Source organism: Anabrus simplex, chromosome 6 (genome assembly GCF_040414725.1).
Source record: "Anabrus simplex isolate iqAnaSimp1 chromosome 6, ASM4041472v1, whole genome shotgun sequence".
Classification (NCBI taxonomy): domain Eukaryota; kingdom Metazoa; phylum Arthropoda; class Insecta; order Orthoptera; family Tettigoniidae; genus Anabrus; species Anabrus simplex.
In genome coordinates, this window is record NC_090270.1 from 55,173,747 (window position 1) to 55,201,170 (window position 27,424).

Genomic DNA, 27,424 nt, shown 5'->3' on the forward strand with positions numbered 1-27,424 from the left:
CGTACGACCTCATTAGGGATGCTAAAAGAAAACATCCGACATGCTGTACGGTGCTGTTCACAACATCGTCCCTTGTGTTATAACGAACATCGTCTTTACCAAACTTGATTGTTTTGCTAATTATTGCTTGTGTATCATATGAAGCGCCATCTGTTGGTCATTTTGTGTACTTTATTGTGGTGTTAATAAAACTCCATGTCATGTCAAGCATGTTTGGCCTTTTGTACCAGATGTGTTGCTGTCCAGCGCCATCTGTTGATCATTTTGTGAACTTTATTTTAGTGCCAATAAAACCCCATGCCATGCCAATCATGTGTGTCAGTTATTACCTCCCTGTCTCCAATATTCCGAGAAGTATTACCTCGCCAATGTTATTCTGTACATTACTATCTATTTGATGCTGTTACCGCACGGTACCCCTTGTTCTAGCGTAGCTATCCCTTGTGGATTCTCTCTCTCTTCTCTCTACGTAGTATGATCTGGATACTTCTCAGGGTCCAAACTTTCACTATAGGCCACTCGACAGCAGTAGTCTAGTAGAACGCGGAAGCATTGGCACAATTTCTCAGTGCAGAACTGGTCCCTTTCCGCGCACAAATATAGCATTCTGTTGGTAAAATGTGGTTTCATTGTACATTTGCGTGATGTTTTAAAAATGCATTCGGTTCACGGTACTATGATTATCTAGCTTTATTTATTTATTTATTTATTTATTTATTTATTTATTTATTTATTTATTTATTTATTTATTTATTTATTTATTTATTTATTTATTTATTTATTTATTTATTTATTTATTTATTTATTTATTTCGACTTTCCCTGACCGGAGATTGTCTCTGAGGACAAAGTATACCAACAAGACAAGAAGAATATTATAGGTAATTGTGAGTTGGTTAGCACATTTGACATACTGTAGGTTTGGCAGGTATAGCTCTTCAGAATTTGGATGGAATATTTCAAGGCAGTCGCTGCAATTTATTTTATTAATGCCTGAATGGGGTTAAATAATTTGCAGAACTGGAGGAGAAAGAGATGAATGGTTCGATGTTATCCAGCTGGTATTCTTGTCGATAGAATGGGATGGTGGATTCATATTTGTTTTATTTTCCTCATGTACCTTATGGGCTTGTGTTTCGGATGTCTCGAATATGATCGTCGGATCTATTATAAATCCCTTTCGGTGGTTTCTGAAGGCTATCATGTCAATTCGATGGGTGCTGCTTCTAACAGAGAGACCGTGAAACTCCTCGAAAACTGTAAAGCCTGAGTCCCTTAACGCTTGAGCAATGACAGATCGTATTTTATGATGCCTAGAATTTCGTAGAGCTTCTCCATGCGAGCAGTAACCGAGGACGTGACCAAGAGTTTCTACCTCGTTGTGGCAACGCCGACAGCGGTTACTGCGCATGATGCTGTCTGGAATAGCTCATACTGTGTGTGTGTGTGTGTGTGTGTGTGTGTGTGTGTGTGTGTGTGTGTGTGTGTGTGTGTGTAGATCGGTGTTTGAATAAATGAATATACAATATGGAAGGTAAGAATTCATGATCTGGTCGACTTTTCCCAAACTGACCTATGGAAACATGAAGTTGAAGAAAGTACACTTTTGGCTAGTGTTCTACAAGACCCTAATTACCATAGCCGTCGGCCAATTACTGAGGAGAAAAATAAGGATATGATAATACTTCTTCCTTACATTCTTACATTCATCCATACTTCAGAAACCTTCAACTTTCACTCAGCATTGGATCACAGAAGGGTTCCCAAGATAGTGTGGCTGAATATAATGATGACACTGTGTATAAATAGAGAATCATCGGTGTTGAAAATTGTGTTTTTAAAAATAATTTATTGCGTGTGATTAGTTATTCGGATGTAACGACATAGCCACTTTACTATGCAAATACGCAAGCAAATTAATATTTAGTGCCAGTATAACTTTCCTTTTAAGATAGTACAAAAAGTACTCAGGTGAATCAAACGTACGTGGCAATTTGTGATGGGTTTTTTCATGAATGTAGGCCTATGTGAGAACTGTGTTCTGTTGCGTCAATGAAACCATATGGAAAATACTGTAGGCTACTAACACCAGTAAGTCAGTCGTGTTCTATTTTACCTCGTAAGATAAAGGCCTTCAGGCGTCCTCCTCCATCCAAACAGGCACTGAAATATATTATATATATATATATATATATATATATTACATTACACTGTATTACTTTACAATATTTAAATTTAAATAAAAATAGTATAAATAATGATAAGTGATAATGGTAAATTAAATTGAAATAAATTAACTATAATAAGAGGAAAAATTATTAAAACTAATATCCTACTGAGCCCATAATCCAGGTTCAACATGTAAAATATAGGTAATGCATAGAATGTTAAAACATTTGAAAAATAAAACTATTAAGAATTTTAAATTAATCTTATACCAGGGCATCCGCAACAATAGAATGTTTGTAAGTAGCAGTATCAAGTTTACATATGATCCTTATTTGTGCATAGAATGTCTCTAAAGTGCTGCTTTGGAAGTGCGAACAGCGCTTAACCCTCTGATACTTTCAGGAAGGAGGTTCCACTCACGGCAGGCAAGTACTGCGAATGAATGATCGTAGATGGCAGTGCTATTGAGAAATTTCTTATTTCATTATAACAAATCTCATACGATATTATTTTCAAATTCATCTCTACCAAGGATGCTCCTGAAGTGCTCCGTTCCCGCGTCCAGGATGGATGGCGTACAAGAAAACTCCAGCTAGTGTCGGCGAGTATCTCAAGGTAATTATTGTAGTATTTTAACGTGTGTCTAAAAAAAAGACCCGACTCGTAACTATGTATTTCGTTGACTAAGGAAAACAGTGATGGACGTCTCTATCAAACGAGTCGTCGACAAACCAGAGATATTAAATTAGGCAATATTTGAATCAAAAATATATATTATTATATGTAGCTATGAATGACATCTCAAAAGTAACTTACTTACTAAAATTTATTCATAAAAGGAAAATACGATGGACAAAATGTGTGAATATGAATTGAGGATCCAAAATTAATCAATTAGTTCAGTATTACAAACGTGAATCGTTCATACATAATTATTATTATTCGTCGCATGTCTCCTTAATATCAACATTGAAATGGATATCTGCTTCACTTTCAAAGTACATCATATAAAAATAAATATAACAATTGCTAATTCAATTAAATTTATTTTATTTTGTTGTCGTATGACACACCTCGTTTTACCGTAAGTCTGTGTTCAATTCTTAGGACAAATACTTTTCTTATTTATTCAGCGTTTTGTAGGATTGGCGGAAAAGGTAAGATTAGTTTCGTATACCAGTAGCAATTATATGCTATAATTCATCATAACCTTAATTAATTAGCCTTGCATTATTCACCAACTTAGCTTCCAACTTCCAACTTAAATTAAATATATCAAACAACCAAGTAAACTCTCAAGTGAATCAAAATTTCAATGCATGACCTTATATAACTTAACTATTAGTGTAGGGAATACCATGGTTAAAGGTACTGAGTAACTATAATCCGCTTAAAATTATTAATAAGAAGTAGGAATGACTACTCATATTAATCAATGCCCGACATAATCGATATTTCATAAAGCGTATGAGTAGGAATATCACACTGAAATACTCATTTAAATGAATGATCATTCATATTAGGATCTATGATCAACTCCTATCTCACTATTCACAACTCATGCCCCATGTCATCTTCCTGTACGATACGGATTTCCAACCAAAGAATAATCGTTATTGCTTAATAAATACTATCGGTCCGCGTCTGCGTCAATACTTCATTCTTTCTCTTTCAATAGGCCTATATCATTCATTTCCATTATATCCTCGTAGCATTATATTCATATTTCAATTCTTTCATTTTCATCCTCACATATCATCATCTCATATTTCTATTCTCATATTTTACTTCAATGCCTTCGCTGGCGGGACCTAGTGTTTACAGTGCACTATGTCTTCTGGTATGGGCCAGAGCAATTTTGTTACTTTGATTCATCTGTCTATGTCTTATCCTTGACTTTGACAAGATGAAAGTGAGTGAGGTATGAGCGATGCTAGTAATGCCATTCCTCATACCGCCAGTCCCTGTTGTGAATGGTGTGAAATTGTTGCTCATAGGGTCAGTTGGTGCAGGCATTTCAGTGGGCTTGGCAGACTGATATACAGGATGTTAGGGGTATACGTGCAGATATTAAGCTTGTCGGCAAAGAAAAATACATCTCACAATATATGCTATGTACTTTTTACCTTGTCCTATTAGTTTGCCCATAACTGAGCCAAATATTTCAGGAGCTAATGTGTTTTGAACGGCCGTAGTAGGATACGCCGGTTACGTCATTCTGTCCACGCGTAGTGGAAGTACAGTAGCAGAGTATAGGGCTTGTTGAACCTGTTTCTTATCGCAGGCCAACACATGTTGTTGTGCACTTCCCCTAAAGGCTTGGCAAGTAGGAGAGGTTGACTCACGTGCCTGGCCACTTGCTGTACTCGAAAACCGGTCTAGGGTAGTCTGTGTGAAAAGTACACAGAATTCTTACAGTGACGTCGAAGATCCGTACCACCACATGCATGCGAATCAAGTGTTGTGTAGTTGTGCGTGATTTATAAGACGTCATTGGCATTACTCAGTGATCCAAGCTGACAAAATTAAAGGAAATAGTTAATAAATAATGAAAAATGAGCGCAAAATTTCTGTGCTGTTATTGCGACACTCTACGATGAACTTCTGACAATAGACAATGCGAGTTGTCTATGCTTATTCATAAACTTTTCAGGTCAATGAAAGGACGGTGGGCACTGAAAGAAAAGACTATAAGTATTCAGTGAAATTGTTATTAATGAGACAAATTTCAAAAACCGTAGTTTCACCCATCGTGAACATTGCTCGAAGGAAAAAGAGCTACTGTGGAATTGCCGCCGGGCATTTGTAATAGAAGGCTTATTCTGCCTTTTCCTAATATGTTTACCCTCCAGGGTTGGTTTTCGCTGGGACTCAGCAAGGGATCCCACCTCTACCGCCTCAAGGGCAGTGTCCTGGAGCGTGGAACATTGGGTCGGGGATACAACTGGGGAGAATGACCAGTACCTCGCCCAAGCGGCCCCACCTGCTAGGATGAACAGGGGCCTTGCGGGGGATGGGAAGGGATAGAAAAGGAAGAGGGAAGGAAGCGGCCGTAGCCTTAAGCTAGGTACTATCGCGGCATTTGCCTGGAGAAGTGGAAAACTACGGGAAACCACTTTCAGGATGGCTGAGGTGCGAATCAAACCACCTCTACTCATTTGACCTCTCGAGGCATAATGGGCCCCGTTCCAACTTTCGTACCACTTTTCAAATTTCGTGTCAGAACTCGAAATCGAACCCGGGCCTTCGGGGGGTGGCAGCTAATCACACTAACCACTATACCACACAGGCGGACAGAAGGCTTATTACTGGACAGTAAGTGCCGATAGGTAAAGTGATGACTGTAATGGACCCGCTTAATTAGAACTTCCGTATCATAATAATATTACTACTACTACTACTACTACTACTACTACTACTAATAATAATAATAATAATAATAATAATAATAATAATAATAATAATAATAATAATAATAATTGTACCGGGCGGTACACCTCCACTCCGCTAATTTAAAATGTGCGCCTGTTGAAACTCCTCTGCTGGAGGAAGTCTGAACTTTATTGACAGTATTAATTTTCTACCGTCTCAGAAGATGTCACCACGTGGAAAATTTTGAGTTTTTGAACTGTGTCATTTTTGATGTGTTTTTGTTTCGCTTGAAGGAAGAAGTGTGAACTTTCTCTTCTAGAGGACACTACTGAAGATCTACAATAGTGCAACCTAGTGCGGAGTCAAAGAACTATTTTTTTGGAGAAAATTTAATTTCAAGAGTTTGTTCTTTGTTAAATTTCCTTCTAGCATTGTTTAAGTTGGCAATATTTACCCCCTTTCTTCCCCTTGTTATGAATGTATCCAATCCCGAATTTCTTCAATTAATTTCTATCCAATCAGATGTATCTTCCCCCAACTTGAATCTGTTGCGGGGTCCTATCCAATAAAGAGTTTGTGGGAGGGTGTTTTCTTTCCCCTAACGCCTAGAAACTTCCGCGAGAGTATTTAAACTGCTGATTTTTGGGTCTCTAGGCCACTTCTGTTCCATCTTTCAGTGTGTTAAGTACATAGCAGGGGGCGGGAAGCGCCTCTTTCTTCTCCAGCCGTTCAACACAAGGTAATGGCCGATTAATAACTTCTTTCTTTGCTAGCTCAGCAGTTTAACTTTCGGGGCGGGTTCTAAGCGTTCAACCATGTAACCTTTTCCTAAAATGTAACTTCCCTTTTCATCTATTCTCTTGTAAAACGACATATTGGGATAGAGAGTGCTAACCCTCTCGAGCTCCCACTCACATGGTCTTGAGGTGAACTTATTTTCTCGACCTATTCTTCGTTAATGTAAAACAAATTGTTCTTTCTTGTCACCTCTTTAGCATGGGATTAGCCCTTGTATTAACGGCCTAGTGCCAAGTAGGTCTTAATCAAAGTGTATTAGGAGTGCAAGTTCGCCTCCTCTCAAATTGTTATTTTAGAGGTCATTTAATTAACCTGCTTTTCTTTTAATAGACCTCAGTAGATTGGGTATTTTACCCCTGTGTTTATGTCCGTTGAGGACAACTTGAAGGTGGAGTTTGGTGTGGCCTGGGAGAGGCTTAAATTTTGAGAGCGTGTGGCTCTTTTGAAAATTCTGGGTTGTATGCCTCATGGAGGTTTTTCAGTGTAATTTGGAGCAAGGGCTCCTAGGTATGAATGGGGTTTTCTCCCCCTCTGTTAAAACTTGTGTTTGGGGTAAAACTGAGCTGATTGCCCAAGCATTGTGAAGTCAGGGCGCGAAGCCCAAATTCTGTAAATATTGTAACTAACCCCTTTTGAATTGCTACTTTGTACCTGCCATGATTGTTATTTCTTTGTTTTCGAAAAGAAAATATAACCTTGTTAAATTTTAAATTAATTTTACATTGCACTATAATTTCGTAGTTTGAAACCCATTCACACCCGCACCTTCTTTCACCTCTACCTACCACGGAAAAGTCCGTAACAATAATAATGTCTTTACGTTCCACTAACTAATTTTCACGGTTTTCGGAGACGCTGAAATGCCAGAATTTTTTACCGCAGTGTTTTTAGTGCAAGTAAATCTATAGACACGAGACTGGCTTATTTGAGCACCTTCAAATACCACCGAACTGAGCCGCCATCGAACCTGCCAAGGTGGGATCAGAAGACCAGCGCTCTATCGTCCGAGCTACTCAGTCCGGCATTAGAGGTTAGAATAAGTTGGTCGTGTGGTTAGGGGCGCGCAGCTGTGAGTTTGCATTTTGGTGATAGTGGATTCGAACTCCGCTGTCGGCAGCCGGGAAGATGGTTTTCCGTAATTTCCCATTTTCACATCAGGGAAATACTGGGACTGTACCTTTAAGGCCTCGAACGCTTCCTTCCCACTTGTATCCCTTTTCTCTCCCATCGTCGCCGTAAGACCTACTTGTGTCGGTGCGACGTAAAACAATTTGTAAGTACATGTTTCGGTAATTCCGGAGACATGTCCGCAATTATAAGATTAATAATAATTCGGACTTGTTAAAAGTTCAGTGTTTTCTGTAGTGTTTTCTGACAGATTACCAGCTACGGAGTTTAAGTGGGGCGTTTAACTTTTATTTTAGTAGTAGTTAGTAATAATGGACTAACACAGTTTTTATTATAATATTGGTAGGTGGCTTTACGACGAATGCAAGCTGACAGCCGCGCGCTCCTAATCACACGGCCCGTGCCTGTAATTCTACCGATCAGAAGCGGACGTATTTGAGCACCTTCATATACCAGGGGACTGAGCCAGGATCGAGCCTGCTAAGTTTATGAAACCAGAGCTTGAACCGTCTGAGCCACTCAGCCTGGCAACGTTTATTTTGATACGTTTAATAGGCACTGCAAAAGGAGAATGCTTTAATTTACCATTAAACAAGTTCTTTTCATTTGGAAGCACGAAGAGGTGGTACGTTTAATTAATTTATTTTTATAACATGTCCGTTATTGATATGAAGCAAAACGTTCGATGTGCTTTGACAATTCAATTCTGATACTACTCACTTGGAAATCCTATCCCACGCATTCTTTCGTTTACGTAAGAAACTTTATTTACGTACACGTCAACACGGGGTGTTTCTGCATACGGCGAGTTGGTCTCCCAAGAATCCATGGTATTGAAATCACACTGTGGGAGAATATTTCACGTAAGCAGTTTGACAAATTCACTAGACCTGTCACGTGCCGGTTTGGTCGTGTGCTGTTCCTAGCGACGGGGGTGTGGAGGGACGGGTTCCCGCCCCTACATGAAACCACCGGACTAGAGGTATGAGCTGTCTGTCTGACCTTGACCTGAATAACAGCTGTCAGAGAGGCGAATTATCGTCCGTACTAGTACGCGAGTTACTTCGTAGTAGTACGAGGGCTATTTTTTTTCAAGGTCCGATCGGTCGCGACAGTCAAACGCCCGCGAATATATGATGAACCGCTGCGCAGATGTGTTGCGCAACGTCGTTGTATTTGAATAATTCCAGTGTATGAATACCACGAATACCATGATATGCTGCTAGTGTATCGTGTGGCAGAACAGAACACGGGTCGCCCTCCATGAATCTATCGGAAAAGGCTTCCCAACAGACGGGTGCCGAATCCAGCAACGATACTAGCTGTACTGCAGCGTATTCGCGATGCAAGTTGTGTTACATTACGCTTTCAGAAGCGATGGCCTAAACGGCCACGTGTAATTCTAGACGCAGAAGAAGACATCGTGACAATGCAAATGAAATGGCGTATGGATATTAGTGCCGGAAGATCCCAGGACGGGTTCGGCTCGCTAGGTGCATGTCTTTTGGTTTGACTCCCGTAGGTGACCTGCGCACCTTGATGATAATCAAATGAGGATGAAGACAACACATACATCCAGCCCCATGCCAGGGAAAATAACCATGATGGTTCAAATACCGACCCTGCCGGGAATCGAACCCGGGACCCCTGTAACCAAAGGCCAGCACGCTAACCGTTTTGCCATGGAGCCGGGCATCCTAACAATAGTAAACGATGATCCCGGGCGCCGTACGCGTAGTATAACACGAGCCGTTGGTGTACCAACTTGGACCATACGTAGGACACTGCATGAAGAACTAGTGCATCCTGACAATATTCAACGGGTGCAGTGTCTTTGACAGCTGATTACCATTTTCTTACGAGTTGATGTACGTCGCCATGACACAGATAGATCTTACGGCGACGACGGGGCAGGAAAGGGCTAGGATGGTGAAGAAGCAACCGTGGCCTTAATTAAGGAACAGCACCAGCATTTGCCTGGTGTGAACATGGCAAACCACGGAAAACCGTCTTTAGGGCTGCCGACAGAGGAGTTCGAACCCACTATATCCCACTCATGGGCTGTGGAACATCCCCATTCAGTAGGAGAAGGCAATTTCCAGCACCGGTTATGAATTAATACCTGGATGGGTGTAGTAGGAAGTCGGTTACGTGGACTAATAATCTTTTTATTAATGTTACCTTGCTCCTGTAGATACAGTACGTTACTTGAGCTTTCAGAGGACGTGTCGCTTCGACTACGCAGAACCACGTGGATTTTACACGATGGTGCAGACATTTCCTCAACGGTGGACAGGACGATGTGGAGCTATCAATTGGCCAGCCAGATCTCCAGACCTTATTCCAATTGACTTTAATGTCTGGGGGAACATGAAACACAAACTATATCGAACTGAAGTACCCACTTCGGACGACTTCCGTGAACGTATTGTTTAAGCAGCAGAGGATATTCTGAACAACCCTGGTGAAATGAAATGAAATGAAATGAAATGTCGTATGGCTTTTAGTGCCGCGATATCCCAGGACGAGTTCGGCTCGCCAGGTAGAGGTCTTTCCATTTGACTCTCGTAGGCGACCTGCGCGTCGTGATGAGGATGAAATGATGAAGACAACACATACACTCAGCCCCCGTGCCATTGGAATTAACCAGTTAAGGTTAAAATCCCCGACCCGGCCGGGAATCGAACCCGGGACCCTCTGAACCGAAGGCCAGTACGCTGACCGTTCAGCCAACGAGTCGGACAGAACCCTGGTGTCTTGGCTCGAATGCGTCGCAACTGGATTCGGAGAAGTGAAGCCTGCAGGGAAGCCCAGGGTTATCACTTTGAACAATTGCTACGAGTTTTACTTTGGTATGTCCGATGTTACGCCATTTGTGCAACGTAATGGCTTGGGAGTACAGTACAGTATCGTTATAGTATTTTGAGTCTCGATAGGTCTATATTCTCATAAATCCGAGCAGGGAAACTTATGTACCGGTAACAAAAATTATAATCGAGAGTTTCAGTGCGCGAGTGCGGAAGACGTGCTTGTTAAAACGCTAGACATTGACCTTGAACGCATTTCGGCAGTTGCTCAATCCTACACTGCATGTTGTTTTCTTTTTTTTGCTACTTGCTTTACGTCGCACCGACACAGATACGTCTTATGGCGACGATGGGACAGGAAAGGGCTAGGAGTGGGAAGGAAGCGGCCGTGGCCTTAATTAAGGTACAGCCCCACCATTTGCCTGGTGTGAAAATGGGAAACCACGGAAAACCATTTTCAGGGCTGCCGACAGTGGGGTTCGAACCTACTATCTCCCGAATACTGGATACTGGCCGCATTTAAGTGACTGCGGCTATCGAGCTCGAGTTAAAACAGAAGGCACTTTGCGTTTTTAAGGGCCGATGACCTTAAAACAGCAATCATCATAATCATTAACACGTATAAAAATTCAAAAAATGCTTGTTTTATATTCATCACTACTGAAATATGAAAAAAATTCAATCAAATTAGTTATTTCATTCCCACACTCGTAGAGCTATACGTGTAGCTCTTGGGCCATGGAGTAAGGAAGTAGAGTTGTGAGGATGAAATAATTCAAGTTGGACGTATGTCTTGTACATACAATAAATTGAATTGAACATGTTAGTAAATACCTGAACGCGCAGAGAGATAACCGCAGCAACAACACGGACCCCAGAGGAGGCCCGCAGAACACACCACCCAGGACAGAGACCCCCCAAACACCCCGTTTATTGAGTACGTTTTCATGGTACGATGTTGACATAGTACAATGTTGACATACATACCTGGGTAAATAAATAAACAAACAAACAGATAGAAGTAGTTGGCCTTGAACTTGCTGTGCCGAGTGAGACGAGTTCTTAGTCCAGATATGTGAACAAAACAAGCACTGAGGTCATTGACCATGCTACACTTTTAAAGGCTACAGAGCAGATTAAAGGCGATCTATCACAAGGCCGAACTTAAACATGTAACAGAACGTAAGGTGTAACTCTGTCACATGAGAAACGAAACACACCCGGGCTGGGGAAACAAACACAGATCTTGCAGCACTGTCTTGAAGCACAGGACAGAAACATAGAAGTATACCGGCACACGACACAAAAGTTGAATTAAAGACGGAAAAAGTATAGTGTCACATGAAGCTAAACTAAATAATACAAATAATAATATAAAATTAACAATAATATTAATAACAAAACATCAAATGTGAATAACAAGTATACGACTTAAAAGGAGAGTAAAAAGAGGAATAAGACGAAAGTATGAACAGGTGAATAATAATAATAATAATAATAATAATAATAATAATAATAATAATAACAATAATAATAATAATAATAATAATAATAATAATAATAATAATAATAATCAAACGAGAAAAAGAGTAATAAGAAGAAGTTCAATATGAGTAGTAGCAATAATAATAATAAGACTGAATAATAATAATAATAATAATAATAATAATAATAATAATACCGGTAATGTTATTTGCTTTACGTCCCACTAACTACTCATACTGTTTCTGGAGGTGCTGTAATTTAGTCCCGCAGGAGTTATTTTTACGTGCCAGTAAATCTACCGACACGAGGCTGACGAGCTCCTTCGAATGCCACCGGACGTACCCAAGATCGAGCCTGCTAAGTTGGAAACAAGAAACCAGTGCTTTAAACGTCTGAGCAAGTCAGACTGGCCACTTTTATTTTGCTTTATTTTACCATTACACATATGCTTTTCATTTGCAAGCACGAAATAATAATGTAATTTTTTACGTCCCAATAACTACTTTGGCGGGTTTTGGAGATGCCGAGGTGCTGGAATGTTGTACCGCAGGACTTTTTTTTAATGCAAGTAAATCTACAGACACGAAACTGGCGTATTTCAGCACCTTCAAATACCCCCGAATTGAGCCTCCATCGAACCTGCCAAGAGGGGATCAGAATACCAGCGGTCTATCGTCCGAGGTACTCAGCCCGGCTTTAGAGCTTGGAATACGTTGGTCGTGCGGTTAGGGGCGCGAAATTGTGAACTTTCATTGGGAAGATACTGGGTTCGAACTCCACTGTCGACAGCCCTGAAGATGGTTCTCCGTGCTTTCCCATTTTCACATCAGGAAAATGCTGGAGCTGAACCTCATTTAGGTCACGAACGCTTCCTTCTCACTTCTACCCCTTTTCTGTCCCATCGTCGCCATAAGACCTATCTGTGTCGGTGCGACTTAAAGCCAATTTTGAAAATCATCATAATTAGGACATTATACAACTGTCGAGATCCATAGTTATAAACGATGAGAAGTATTTTCTAGGCAGACATTATTGGCGAGTAGTCAATAATAATAATAATAATAATAATAATAATAATAATAATAGTAATAATAATAATGGTATTTGCGTTACGTTTACGGTTTTCGGAGACGATGAGGTGCCGGAATTTAGTCCCGCAGGGGTTCTATTTACGTGCCACTAAATCTACCGGCACAAGTGTGACGTATTTGAGCACATTCAAAAACTACCGGACTGGGCCAAGTTCGAACCTGCGAGGTTGGAGTCAAAAAGCCAGCACCTCAACCTTCTGAGCCACACAGCCCGACAAGAGGCACGAAATGTAGGTACGTTTAATTTATTTATTTGTATAACATGTCCATTATTCGTTTGAAGTAAAACGCTGGCTGTGCTTGCCTAATTCAATTCAATCCCATGCTTGCTTTCGTTGGCGTAAAGACATAGGTTTTCAGGTCATTTCCATACTCACTAGACCACGGGGCTGACGACCACAGATATCCCAATCCCCTAAGTGACGTAACAGCAAATGAACCAGTATTAACGCTGACAATTCGATACAGCTCCAGGGTCCGAAACCGATAACTAGGGTTGTCTGATGGAAACTAAATACTAACAACAAAACCAGTCTGGCGAGAATGTAACGTAACATGGTGAACACCGGTAGCAGCCTTCAGCTGTTATCGTAGTTCAGTTGCTCGTAAACATAAAACCAGTTTGGCAAGTATATTACGTAACATCTCGTGGCATTACAAAGGTAGAGTTTAGCTGTTACAGTAGAACCAGTTTGGTATGGATGGCGCGTGACTTGCCTGTTGTCAACGGAAAGCTATTCATTCGCAAAACGAGGCATACTACCTATTCTAAAAACATCATATCACTTTGCTCTCGAAAATAACTTCCGCGGATTACTAAAATTTTGATATATAGTGGTTCGTCACATCGTTCTCTATTGCTACAAGAAATATCTGCACGTATACACCTAACACCCTGTATAATAGCGACTTCTGGCTCAGCGAGGAAAGCAACGGGAAACCTCATTTCCCTAATACGCATCTTCAGTGATGCCTAGACCATCTATGACAGCTGATGGTGGAGCTGTTGAGGATCCAACCAGCCTTCGGTCTGAGGACTAAACATACATACATTTCATATCTCTCGAAATACTTCACAACATTTATCGTATATAACCTACCTGTACATTGACGCATATCAATCTTCATATTTAATTAAATAAATCTATTATCGGATCAATGTCTTCATATTTAACATCAACATGTCTTCTTTCTATCTATATATTCGTATCTAACCTTTTCTCACTCATTTATGACAACATATAACCTATATTCGTTAATATAATATCCTACACTTCATTTAAAATCCTATAGCATTCTACTCTCAAATACTTCACATATGTTACGGCATGATTCACTATGACATTAATATCGTAGACATTACACTATCATACTATTTAGTCACTTCCCTAGCTAGAGATGGTCATATTTGTTTTATGACGACTGCCTATTTCCTTCACTTTTAGGTCACTCGCGAGAAACTCTCTTAATTTGATTCGTTTCGAAGACATACGATTCACCATCTATTAATCAAATGCAAGCAATCTACCATGTACAAACTAGCGATTAAATTCATATCTCTACGAAACTTTTCTTTTCCTTTGGCCACCGGGATTGTTATTTCTGGCTAGCCTTCAGTAGCCTTAGTCAGCCTCGATGTTCCGCCGCCAGTCACTGGGATGTTCTCGGGAATGCAGCTGTCCCGTGCCCGTCATATCGGCTGGATTTTCCCCGACTGTTCGGGCCGGGAGTAGAACCCGGGACCTTCTGAACCGACAGCCTCAACGCTGACCTTCCAACCAAGAGGCCAGGCTACTCGTGACTGTAATTGCTAGTCGTGACTGTAATTGCTGATAGAAGTATAATCACGACTAATATTACGAAGTTATTATTCCTAATACACTTAGTTATTATTTTATAGGTTAACTTCAATGATTAAATTTAATTGTATTTCTTTCATGCAATTGTTAATCTGGGTTTAGTATAATAGAAGGCTTCGTAGTCTTAACTGCTCCAAGCAATACGTACGTAAAACAACGTAGAGGTTGCAGTCCCTGCCAAACAGGCGTTACAAAACACAGCATGAGCCTTTGGTGGTAAAATAATCCCTCACAGAAGTAACGAGTCTAGGAGTAGTGGTGATGGTGGTGATGTTTACTGTTTTAGGAGGAAGTACAACTGGGCAACCATCCCATCCTCTATATAACACTATTTAGAGAGAAAACATGAAAGGATCCAAAACTTCGAGAAATGAAGGTATAGGCCAAAGAAAGGCAAGGGCCACGAAGGGCGTGAAGGTGAAAGTCTCCCTAGACATCGGGAGCCTAATACCGTCGAGGTCGGAAAAGAACAGGAGTTGACCAAGGGAGGTCGGATAGGACAGATGAAAGTGATGAGCCTGGCACAAGCAAGTGGAAGCAATGTCAGGACTCAGCTAAGGGCCTCGTGGTTGCCAACTCGCGCTCCTAAGTTGGGAGCACATAGGGCCCCTTTTAACCGCCACTTACGACATGGCAGAGGATACCGTGGGTGTTATTCTACCACACGCACCCACCCACGCACCCACCCACAGAGGGAAACGAGTCTAGGAGCCACAAAAAATGAGAAATTCACCGTCATTCATCTCTTACAATGAATTTAATGTTAGAGGAAGCCTTTTAACGGGAGCAGAACTAAATTAGTGCTTCCAGGCCAATTGAAAGGACGGCTTCCTAAATTATACTGTTGAAACCCCTGATCTACTCTGTACATTAAGACACCGAGTTCGTGGTCTGAATTGACTTAGATGTAAATTTAATTCAGCGAGCCACCTCTCCGCGTCGTAATTCCGGATAATCCCTATGCTGTCAGTCACGTCCTGGTGTGCGGGCTGCTTATTGGTAGGCGCTATTGTAAGCGGTTTGTATTTCCTATTCCTTGGCATCGACCAGACGGCAACTGTGGTAGAGATATTGTTTTCCTAGCTCAGTAGGTGAATCCGAACACTGTAGTTATGTTAATAAAAATGTTGTCCAATATAATTCACCCCCAATGTACAAATCTACGGCGGCGGCAATGTCAGATCTTGGCTCCTACCATCGGCGATACTGCCGAAGCAAACAGAAAATTTCTGAAGAATCTAGTCGAACCCGTAGAGGCGCCTGCTTTAGCCCCTATTGGGAGCGTCGAGAAGTAACCAAGGGACTCATAGCTGCGTCTAATTGTGCCAGCCTTCTCACTTACACCTTACCGACCCCATCGCCCTCGATTTTTTCTGCTGGCGTGGGCATAACATATATCCATAGTTTACCCTACCAGTCGTAAGAGATGACTAAAACGGGTAAATTTCTTGGGGCTCTCTACTCAGGCTGACTAACTGTGGTGGTAGAGCGCTGGCCTTCTGAGCCCACCTTTTGCAGGTTCGATCCTGGCTCAGCTTCGTGTCGGTAGATTTACTGGCACGTAAAAGAACTCCTGCGGGACTAAATTCCGGAGACGTCAAGGGGCCGGAATTTAGTCCCGCAGGAGTTCTTTTACGTGTCTGTAAATCTACCGACACGAGGCTGAGCCAGGATCGAACCTGCGAAGTTGGAATCAGAAGGACAGCGCACTCAACCGTCTGAGCGACACAGCCTGCTCGAAAAGCATACAAATCTAATTAGTGGGACGTAAAACAATAATAATAATAATAATAATAATAATAATAATAATAATAATAATAATAATGTTATTTGTTTTACGTCCCACTAACTACTTTTAAGGTCTTCGGAGACGCCGAGGTGCCGGAATTTAGTCCCGCAGGAGTTCTTTAACGTGCCAAAGAGTTACATTTATCTTATTTATCTTATCTACCGACACGGGGCTGTCGTATTTGAGCACCTTCAAATACCACCGGACTGAGCCAGGATCGAACCTGCCTAGTTGGGGTTAGAAGGCCAGCGCCTTAACCGTCTGAGCCACTCAGCCCGGCAGGACGTAAAACGAATAACATCATTTATCTACCGCTTATGGTTCTCCCAGGCTGCTCACATTCATCTATCCTGTGCGAAGTCGCTTGGCCCCAACAATTGAAGTGAGGGTAGGGAACTCACAATGTTTACTCAGAACCAATTGGGAGTGAAGTAATGTAATGCAGTTTCACAACCGAAATGTATCAGGTGACAGTTCTCCGCTTTAGCTAAATGGTTAGAGTTGAGTCCTTTCGTTGAGAACGCCCCGGGTTAAATTCCCGGTTAACCGGGACTGGTTAATTCCCCTGATTCGAGGACACTTTTTTTTTTTTTGCTAGTTGCTTTACGCCGCACCGACACAGAGAGGTCTTACGGCGACGATGGGACAGGAAAGGGCTAGGAGTGGGAAGGAAGCGGCCGTGGCCTTAAGGTACAGCCCCCAGCATTTGCCTGGTGTGAAAATGGGAAACCACGGAAAACCATTTTCAGGGCTGCCGACAGTGGGGTTCGAACCTACTATCTCCCGAATACTGGATACTGGTCGCACTTAAGCGAGGACACATTGTCTCAAAACACTCCACTTTATATTCAGACAACACCATAGTACCAACCACAGGTGGTGGTGGTGATTACTGTTTTAGGAGGAAGTACCACTGGGTACCCATCCTCTATTAACATTAATTAGAGGGGAAAATTTAGAAAAATGAAAGTATCGGTCAAAGAAAGACAAGGACCACGAAGGGCGTGAAAAGAAAAGGCTCCCTAGGTCTCGAGTGCTCTAATGCAGGCCCTTTCAGGGTGCATGCACTGTGCACGGTGAAAAAGACGACTTCGCTTGGTTGACCAGAGTGCAGACCCCCCCCCCCACTCCTCGATTTGAAGCAATAGCGCTTACTCTCTCTTTCCTCACGCCTGTCTCACTCGCTCCCCCTGTCTCCCTCTTCCACACTTGCACCGCAGCGCGCCAAATCCGAGCTGAGTTGAGCCGAGTAGAGCCGAACTTAGCCGAGTAGCGCAGAGACGAAGCGTTGGTCCGTGTCGAGCCGAGCGGGACCGATGCACAGTGGACGGAGCTCATGCGCCTCGATTTGCACGCGTGAGATTTTGCGCGTTTGAGAGGCCCTGCCAGTCTAATGCTATCATGCAGAAACACGCATTAGGGAATACACCCCTTCAGAGGTATGGCTTAAGGAAGGGCGTACATTCGTAAAACAGGGCCAAATCCACAAGAGCGACACAGCTCGCGACCGCAACGGGGTGTGGAAAAATCAATAGAAAAATAATAATAAGAAGAAGAAAATCGCTCTGAGTAGTTGATCCTTGGCTGCAAAAATCAGTCCCGAATGAGAATTTCAGGAACTTCAACCAATCAACAGCTGTATTTTGCGATGAAATTATCTATTTCATACGAACTGTTTAGTCTTATCGCACCTACATGTACATGTTCCTATGTACAGTAAATTCAGAAAAATAGCGCAGTGAAATGTCTTTTTAACTTCTTTTCTGTAATATCGTACCGTACTTCAGTTTTCTTCAGTATAACATTTGCGTAATTTGCTGTTCTCCTTCCATTTCGATTAGCTCTGGAAACAAAGAAAAATCCGCCGGGTTTCCTTCCTGTCGCTAGCCCTCAATCTGGATTATCAGGTTTTTTTTAAATCAAGGTCAGCCCCCTCTGGGAAGGTTGTTATCACCACAGCTGATGTGTCACTCCAACCCAACACCTCACTTTATTTACGGGCGCTTATTTTGTCAAACCTGAATGCACTTATCCTGCATATCGCCAGGAGCATTCGCTATCAGCTAAATGAGCATGCGTTCTGTCGGGGTCGACTCCCCACCACCCTCTCCCTAATATTGTTCAATGCGGGGTTAAAACTAATGCCTACGCGATTTTTTTTTTTTTTTTTTTTTTTTGCTAGTTGCTTTACGTCGCACCGACACAGATAGGTCTTATGGCGACGATGGGACAGGGAAGGGCTAGAAGTGGGAAGGAAGCGGCCGTGGCCTTGATTAAGGTACAGCCCCAGCATTTGCCTGGTGTGAAAATAAGAAACCACGGAAAACCATTTTCAGGGCTGCCGACAGTGGGGTTCGAACCTACTATCTCCAGAATACTGGATGCTGGCTGCACTTAAGCGACTGCACCTACGCGATTCAGCAGCAATCCCAACCATGAGTATTACACTTTAGTGGTGATCTTCTTTCTTTCTTTCTTTCTTTCTTAATCTGTTTACCCTTCAGGGTTGGTTTTTCCCTCGGACACAGAGAGGGATCCTACCTCTACTACCTCAAGGGTAGTGCCCTGGAATGTGAGACTTTGGGTCTGAAGGGATACAACTGGGAAGGAGGATCAGTACCTCGCCCAGGCGGCCTCATCTGATATGCTGAACAGGGGCCTTAGGGAGGGATGAGAAGATCTGAAGGGACAGGCAAGGAAGTGAGAAGGAAGCGGCCGTGACCTTAAGTTAGGTACCGTACCATCCCGGCATTTGCCTGGAGGAGAAGTAGGAAAGCATGGAAAAACACTTCGAGGATGTCCGAGGTGAGAATCGAATCCACATCTACTTAGTTGACCTCCCGAGGCTGAATGAACCTCGTTCCAGCTCTCGTACCATTTTTCAAATTTCGTGGAAGAGCCGGGAATCGAACCCGGCCCTCCGGGGTGGCAGCTAATCACTCTAACCACTACACCACCTCTTGCTAAAGTATCAGACGTATTGTTCGACGTTCATGTCCGATTCGCGGGATGAATGGTGAGTATTTAAGGCCTTCGGTTCAGGGGTCCGCAGCTTCAATTCCCGGTCGGGTCAGGGATTTTAATCGTTTCAAATTAATTCTTCTGGCTCGGGGACTGGGTGTTTGTGTTTGTCACAACATTCTCCCTCCTATTGAGACAAAACACCACCCTAACAACTACCACAGAAATACGCAATATTACATCGCTCCAGATAGGGCTGGTGTAAAACGGGGCCAATTCCATATATGTGGACACAGTTCGCACCCGCGACCCCGCAGGTGTTGGAAAAAGTGGTAAAAGGAGATTGTTGGACGTACATATCGCATGTACATTCATTAAACAATTTATCTCTCTGCTAAATGTGTGGGCATGTTATTGGACGTTAAGTACCCCTCCGCCTCGGGTTAGCACTATTAGCTACCGCCCTCAGGGATCCGGGTTCGATTCCCGGTACCGCCAGAAATTTAAGAATGATAGCAGGGCTGATAAGTGGTTGAACTGGTACATGCACCGCACCTCCATTTGGGTGTGCCTGAAAAGACTGGCACCACCTCAATGATGAGGACTCGAGTTCACTTCATTTCATTGGACGTAAGGCATTAATTGTGTGTCTTTTTAGTGTGGAATGGAGGGTAACCAGTCTGCGTGCGGTGGGAAGACGGGCAAGAGGAGGACCGATGAAGATATGGAAAGACTGTATGGCAAAAAACCTGAGGAACAACGGACTGCGGGATGAGGTCGCAGGAAGGAACGGAAGACGAAAGCTTTTTTGCTAGTGGCTTTACGTCGCACCGACACAGACAGGTCTTATGGCGACGATGGGATAAGAAAGTACTAGGAGTGGGAAGGAAGCGGCCGCGGCTTTTATTGAGGTACAGCACCAGCATTTGCTTGGTGTGAAAGTGGGAAACCACGGTAAACCATCTTCAGGGCTACCGACAGTGGGATTCGAACCCACTATCTCCCGGATGCAAGCTCACAGAAGTCGAAAGCTAGGAGCAGTGACAAAGTGAGGAAGAGGAAGAAGTTATGTTAATGAAGCCGACAGCTGACATATTTTTCGACTGTGACCCAAAGATTTTAATTTTTAACAACTATCAAAGTCTATTTTGTGCTGAAAATGTTGTTCCATACAGTGTGGTCGGAAACAATGTGAACAGAGTATATGAGTGTTAAAGGGTTTATCATAAGTAATTTGAAAAAAATTATTAGATATCTGGCGCCTTTGTCATTTCATCAGCTGCTGAAGTTAGCCAATCACATCGCTTCGCGGGCGAATACAAACGACTTTATGAGGCGGTGTTGCTAAATCTGCTCATGGCTTGATTCGTGCCGAGGGGAAAAGAAAACGTACAACGTGTTTTTCAGTCATTGATCGGGTCAGGGATGTAATGAATGAAACAGATATAGGCTGTTATTACAATGGGGTCGCCACTCCCAAGGTGATTTATTAATGAGTGATAAATGCTATGAAATGATAATGGAGAGTGTTGCTGGAATGAAAGATGACAGGGAAAACCGGAGTACCCGGAGAAAAATCTGTCCCGCCTCCGCTTTGTCCAGCACAAACTCCTCCAGTGGAGGGACTTCAACAACGACCTCCGTGGAACCCACTATCTCCCGATTACTGGATACTGGCCGCACTTAAGCGACTGCAGCTATCGAGCTCGGTGACTTCTGAAGTAGGACAACAAAAGTTTACAGATTCTTTCAGCTGTTCCCGCACCGGAAAAAGCTGAGGTGAGTGGTGTGCCTTCTTCCTCAGGCTCTCTGGAGTGACCGGGATTTGAACCACGGTATCCAGCGGTGAGAGGCCGACGCGCTGCCATCTGAGCCACGGAGGCTCTTTCGTGCCGAGAAATCGGCATTAAATAAACCGCAAGTTTCAGCCTGTGTTACCGTAGGGCACTTGGAACGGGGCGATCCTAACACCACGGAGGTCGTTGTTGAAGTTCCTCCCCTGGAGAAGTTTATTTCTTCTATTGACGTTCTCAAGCCGTTCATAAGCCAAGTTCCAATTTAGCAACACCGCATCGCAAAACCCATTTGAAGTCGCCGGTGAAGCGATCTGTTTGGCTAAATTCAGCATCTGATAAAGTGACAACGGTGGAAGATCAAATTATTCTTTGTGTCCGACCACCCTGTGTTTTGGTTACGAATACACATGATATATTTGATTTGTTTTAGAAGTATGCAGTTTTTATTGTTATTATTCATCGATAGGGGCACTAAGGACCACGAGATCTCAACTGTTTGTCTTCTTGCGGGCCCGCCAAGTTTTCATAATTTCGGAATGTGCTTTCTTCCATACATCAGAATGGACATGCTTCAGTCAAGTTGGGACTTCTTCTTGATGAACCTGTCTAAGATTGTGCTTATGTGGTGCTCGGAGCTGAATCTCTGTTTCTGTGATTCCATACTTTAAAAGATCATCAATCTCCACCAACAAAGGAGGAATCGTTTTCAGACTTCTAAAGTTTTTCTTTTTTTTTTTCTGTTTGTTTTACGTCGCACCGACACAGGTAAGTCTTACGGCGACGATGGGATAGGAAAGGCCTAGGAGTGGGAAGGAAGCGGCCGTGGCCTTAATTAAGGTACAGCCCCAGCATTTGCCTGGTGTGAAAATGGGAAACCACGGAAAACCATTTTCAGGGCTGCCGACAGTGAGATTCGAACCCACTATCTCCCGATTACTGGATACTGGCCGCACTTAAGCGACTGCAGCTATCGAGCCCGGTGACTTCTGAAGTAGGACAACAAAAGTTTACAGATACTTTCAGCTGTTCCCGCACCGGAAAAAGCTGAGGTGAGTGGTGTGCCTTCTTCCTCAGGCTCTCTGCCATACAGTCTTTCTATATCTTCATCGGTCTTCCTCACGTTCGTCTTCCCGCCACACGCAGACTGGTTACCCTCCTTTTCACACTAACAAGACAAAATTATTATTATTCTTTCTTACTTATGGCCGTTTATAGAGCACGTTGGAACTTGTTAGCTTGATGATGGTTCTCCTTTCTTCTCCTCCCAAAATCTCTTCATGAACTCGCTATGCTGTTTCTTGCGTTCTTCCGTCCGCTGTTTCCCTGTGGTTCTTTTAGCCTATTCCGTGAACGTATGCTTTGCAACCAGAGTTCCGAAAGCTTTGAGATCCCTGATGATATCTTCTGTGATGTTCGTGTCTTTTAAGTCCTGCTTTATTTCCTCTAAACAGCTGACTTTGATCTTCTTATAATTAATTATATCAAGCAGTTTTTGCATATATAGTGTCGTCCATTCTACAGATGTGTCCATAGAATTCCAATCATCTCCTGCGTACGATATCGGTGAAATTGTCGATTGCTTTGTACAAATCTACAGTTTTTCTTTTGATCCATATACCATTTACATGAACGAGGCCATATATTTTCCTAAGAATTTTCCGTTCTTGTTTTTCTATTTCATCAATTTTAGAGTGGCCTCCTAGTGATGTGGTTTCTAAGGCACACAAAGCTTCCGGAAGAACAACAGTCTTGTAATGCCGAAGTTTTGCATTCTTTTATTATAGTGATTCTATGTTGTTCCATATGCTTTCAGAAGTTTGGTGGCTCTTTCTAAATTAGCTTTCCTGCCCAATCCGGATGGTACAATGATTTCTCCTAGTTATTTGATGGAAGGGACCTGTGTGATTATTCCGTAATTTGTCTGTAGTGGAGATCCTTGGAAATTCTGGTTTCCATTAGCCATGATATGAGTCTTCTCATACGATATTTGAAGGCTTGTCTTTGATGCAATCTTATGCAACTTATCTATAGCATACCCGGTTTCTTCACTAGTCTTGGTAAAGATAACTAGATCATCAGCAAAAGCTAGGCACTTTACGTTAATTCTTTGTCCCCGAGTACCAGCGTTTATAACTTCGATTTATTTTCCCCATTTCCTGATGACTTTGTCTAACACTAAATTAAAAAGGATTGGAGAGAGTCCATCTCCTTGTCGAACTCCTGCATGCACTTCAGAAGGCTCTGATAGTTCACCCAGAAACTTCACTTGAGAAGTTGTGTCTGTGAGAGTCAGGCGGATTAATTCTGTGGTTTCCTTGTCCACACTTAGCTTTCCTAGGATGTCCACAACAGTTTGTCTGTCGATAGAGTCATACGCCTCCTTAGAGTCCGCAAAGGTGACAAATGTGGTGGTACTGCGGCGTGTCCTTAATATCGTCTTCAGACTCCAAATTTGCTGAGAACACGATCCTCCTTTTCTGAAGCCTGATTGGTATTTGCCAATCGAATGATCTGTTTGTTGTTCAACTCTGTTTAATAGCGCTTTAGATAGAATCTTGTATATAACTGGTGTTCCGAGGTATCTGTGGAACAGCAGAGGTGAAAGAAAGTGCTGGGATAAATAGGTCTCAACTTACGAAATTAAAGTTAATTTAAAATTTAACAAAGGTTATATTTTCTTTTCAAGATCAAGAAATAACAAGTATGACAGGTACTCAGTAGCATATCAACAAATTAAGAATGTACAATTACAATTTGTTAATGGACTTGGGCTTCGATCCCCAGACACACAATCCTTGAGCAATGAGCCCAACTTTACCTATGTATAAGGTTCAACAAAGGGGCAGAAAACCCCAATCATACCAAGTAGCACTAGCTCCCAATTACCCAGTTAAGCCTGCTCGAGGCACACAGAAACCAAATTTAAGAAAGAGCAACCCGCTCTCAAAGTTCAAGCCAATTCAAAGGCCACACCAAACTCCACCTTTAAGCTGCCCTCCAGGCACATAAGAACAGGGGTAAAAATACCCAACCTACTGAGGCCTATTCAGTAAAGAAACAGGACAATTACATGGCCCCAAAATACCAACATGAGTGGAGGCGTAACTTGCACTCCTAATACACCTTTTTAAAACTTACTTGGCACTAGGCCGCATATGCAAGGGCTAATCCCATACTACGGAGGTGACATGATAGAAAACTTGATTACATTACGAGGAGAAGGGAAACTGTTATGAAAACGTAGTCACCTCATAACAAAATGAATGGGAGCTCGAGAGGGTTAGGCACTCTCTATCCCAATTAGTAGCTAAAGAGACAGAATTTATACCAAGAGTCTTTTACATTTTAAAGGAAAGTTACATGATAAAAGTTTCGAACCTGCCCCGAGGGTTAAACTGCTGACCTAGCGAGCAAAGAAATTATTAAAAGGCCTTTACCTGATGGATGAACTGCTGCCCGAAGAAAGAGGCGCTTCCCGCCCCCTGCTACATAATCACACTAGGAGAGATGTTACTGAAGTGGCCAGGAGACCAGAAAATCAGCAGTTTATATACCATCGTGGAAAATTCGAGACGTTTCATGAATGATTACAACCCACCCACAAAATTTTATTGGATAATGGCAAAAACTAATACACCAGACGAAGAAGAAACACCTTATTGGTGGAAAATTAATTACAGAAATTCCTTATTGGTCAAATTTAAAACTGGCGGAAAGAGAAGGGATATACTGCCAACCCAAACAATGACTGAAAGAAATTTAACAAAGAACAAACTTATAAATACCAAATTTCTTCAAAAGAAAAGTTCCTTCACTTCGCACTAGGGTGCACAATTGTAGTTCTTAAGTAGTGCCATCTAGAAGAGAATGTTCACACTTCTTACTACAGAGCAAACAAATATAAATCGAAAAAGACACAGTTCAGAACTTTTTAAAATTTACAATAGCGACATCTTCTGAGAAACTTTAGAATTAACATGGTTGTTAAAGTTCAGGCTTCCTCCAGTAGAGGAGTTTCAACTGGCGCAATGTTTGAATTAGCGGCGTGGAGGTATACCGGCCGGTACAACTGGTAAAAGGGATATGCCTCTGTAGATGTAGGGGTCCGCTCGATCGCCTTTCTTATATAACGGATGGAGAATTGCATTCTTCTTATTAATACGTATTTAATGTTGTAAATATTCTTTGTCCGCCTTTGTGGTGTAGTGGTTAGTGTGATTAGCTGCCACCCCTAGAGGCCCAGGTTCGATTCCCGCCTCGGCCACCAAATTTGAAAAGTGGTACGAGGGCTGGAACGGGGTCCACTTAGCCTCGTGAGGTCAACTGAGTAGAGGGGGTTCGATTCCCTCCTCAGCCATTCTCGAAGTGGTTTTCCGTGGTTTCCCACTTCTCCTCCAAGCAAATGCCGGGATGGTACCTAACTTAAGGCCACGGCCGCTTCCTTCCCTCTTCCTTGTCTATCCCTCCAATCTTCCCATCCCTCCACAAGACCCCTGTTCAGCATAGCAGATGAGGCCGCCTGGACGAGGTACTGGTCCTCCTCCCCAGTTTTATCTCCGACCCAGAGTCTCGCACTCCAGGACACTTGAGGCTGTACAGGTGGGATCCCTCGCTGGGTACGAGGGAAAAACCAATCCTGGAGGGTAAATAGATTAAGAAAATAAGTTATTCGCTTAATAGTCAATATAGACAACTATGCTCCAGATTCTCTCTAGATGAATTCTGGAGTTCCGATTACATGTCCGCAGATAATGTGCTCCTTCCCCTCGGTCATGGTTCTACTCAGGGACTTCAAATATACTCAACCGATATCTCTTTTGTGTCCGTGTACAATATGACAAGAAGCTTTCGATTCGCAGAAGAGGCTGTAATGTTTCCAAAACGCCGAGGGTAAAGATATTGCTTGGAGGAAGCGCGGAACGATTTAACGTCCGGACTCTTCTTGAGAAATGGAGCTGTTGGCTCATAAAACATTCCTCCTAAGACGAGTTTTATGACTTGTTGATCGCCCACTGATCCCTGAGTTATGACTGTTCGCTCCAGTCGTCCCGACCAGGCCAAACCTTCAGCAGCTTGACGTTTGCTCTGCTACTGAGTGAGGTCATCAGCCTCCAATATTGTTCTCGATATCAACAGGTAGATCGATACAGGTTTGATCCACTGAGTGCCTCTCCAACTATGTGCTGCGTGTTTGTGGAATTCCAGAGAGTAGTGCTTTTCAAATGATTGCTCGAGTCCCTTTCTTCACGGTACAGTTTGCCTCAAAAATAAATCAAAACTCTTCAACAAATCATTCAATTGTGCCTATATGCTGGTGAGCACATGAGCATGGGAATGTCATTGACTGAAGTAGGCCATTTCAATGAATGAATTAAGTACATGTTTCCATTTTGGCGTAGAATATATCCACTATTTCGTTCCAGTACTGGGACCCTAGATAGAAAATTAATGTTTCCCAATAAAATGTAAAATGTCGCTCATGTGGATTTGGCTCTGTTTTACGGATGTATGCCCTTCCTGACGCCAAACTTCTGAAGGGATGTTTTCCCTAATGCGTGTTTCTGCATGATGGCATTAGAGCACTCGAGGCCTAGGGAGTCTTTCATTTTCACCGTAACGGGGTGTGGAAAAATCAATAGAAAAAAATCGCTCGAGTAGTTACCTCCTGGCTGCAACGACCAATCCAGAATGAGAATTTCAGGAACTTCAACCAATCAACAGCTGTATTTTGTGATGAAATTATCGATTTCATATGAACTGTTTAGTCTTACCGCACCTACACGTACATGTTTCTATGTACAGTAAATTCTTCAAAACAGCGCAGTGAAATGTTTTTATAACTTCTTTGCTGTAATATCGTACTTCAGTTGTCTTCAGTATCACTGTGCTCTTCTGCTTCCATTTCCATTTAGCTCTGGCAACAAAGAAAATTCCGCTGGGTTCCCTTCCTGTCGCTAGCACTCAATCTGGATGACCAGGGATTTTCTAATAATCATAATTTCGAAACTATAAAAGCTGCTTTTCAATGTTTACATAGAACAGCTAATAAAGGAAAGAGGAATTTGGAAAATGAATCCCAGTCCAGGGAAAAGAAATCAAAACTCTGAGATTTGCCATGATATTGTTATACTATCTGAGTCTACAGCAAATCAGGTGGAATTCCTGTGTGA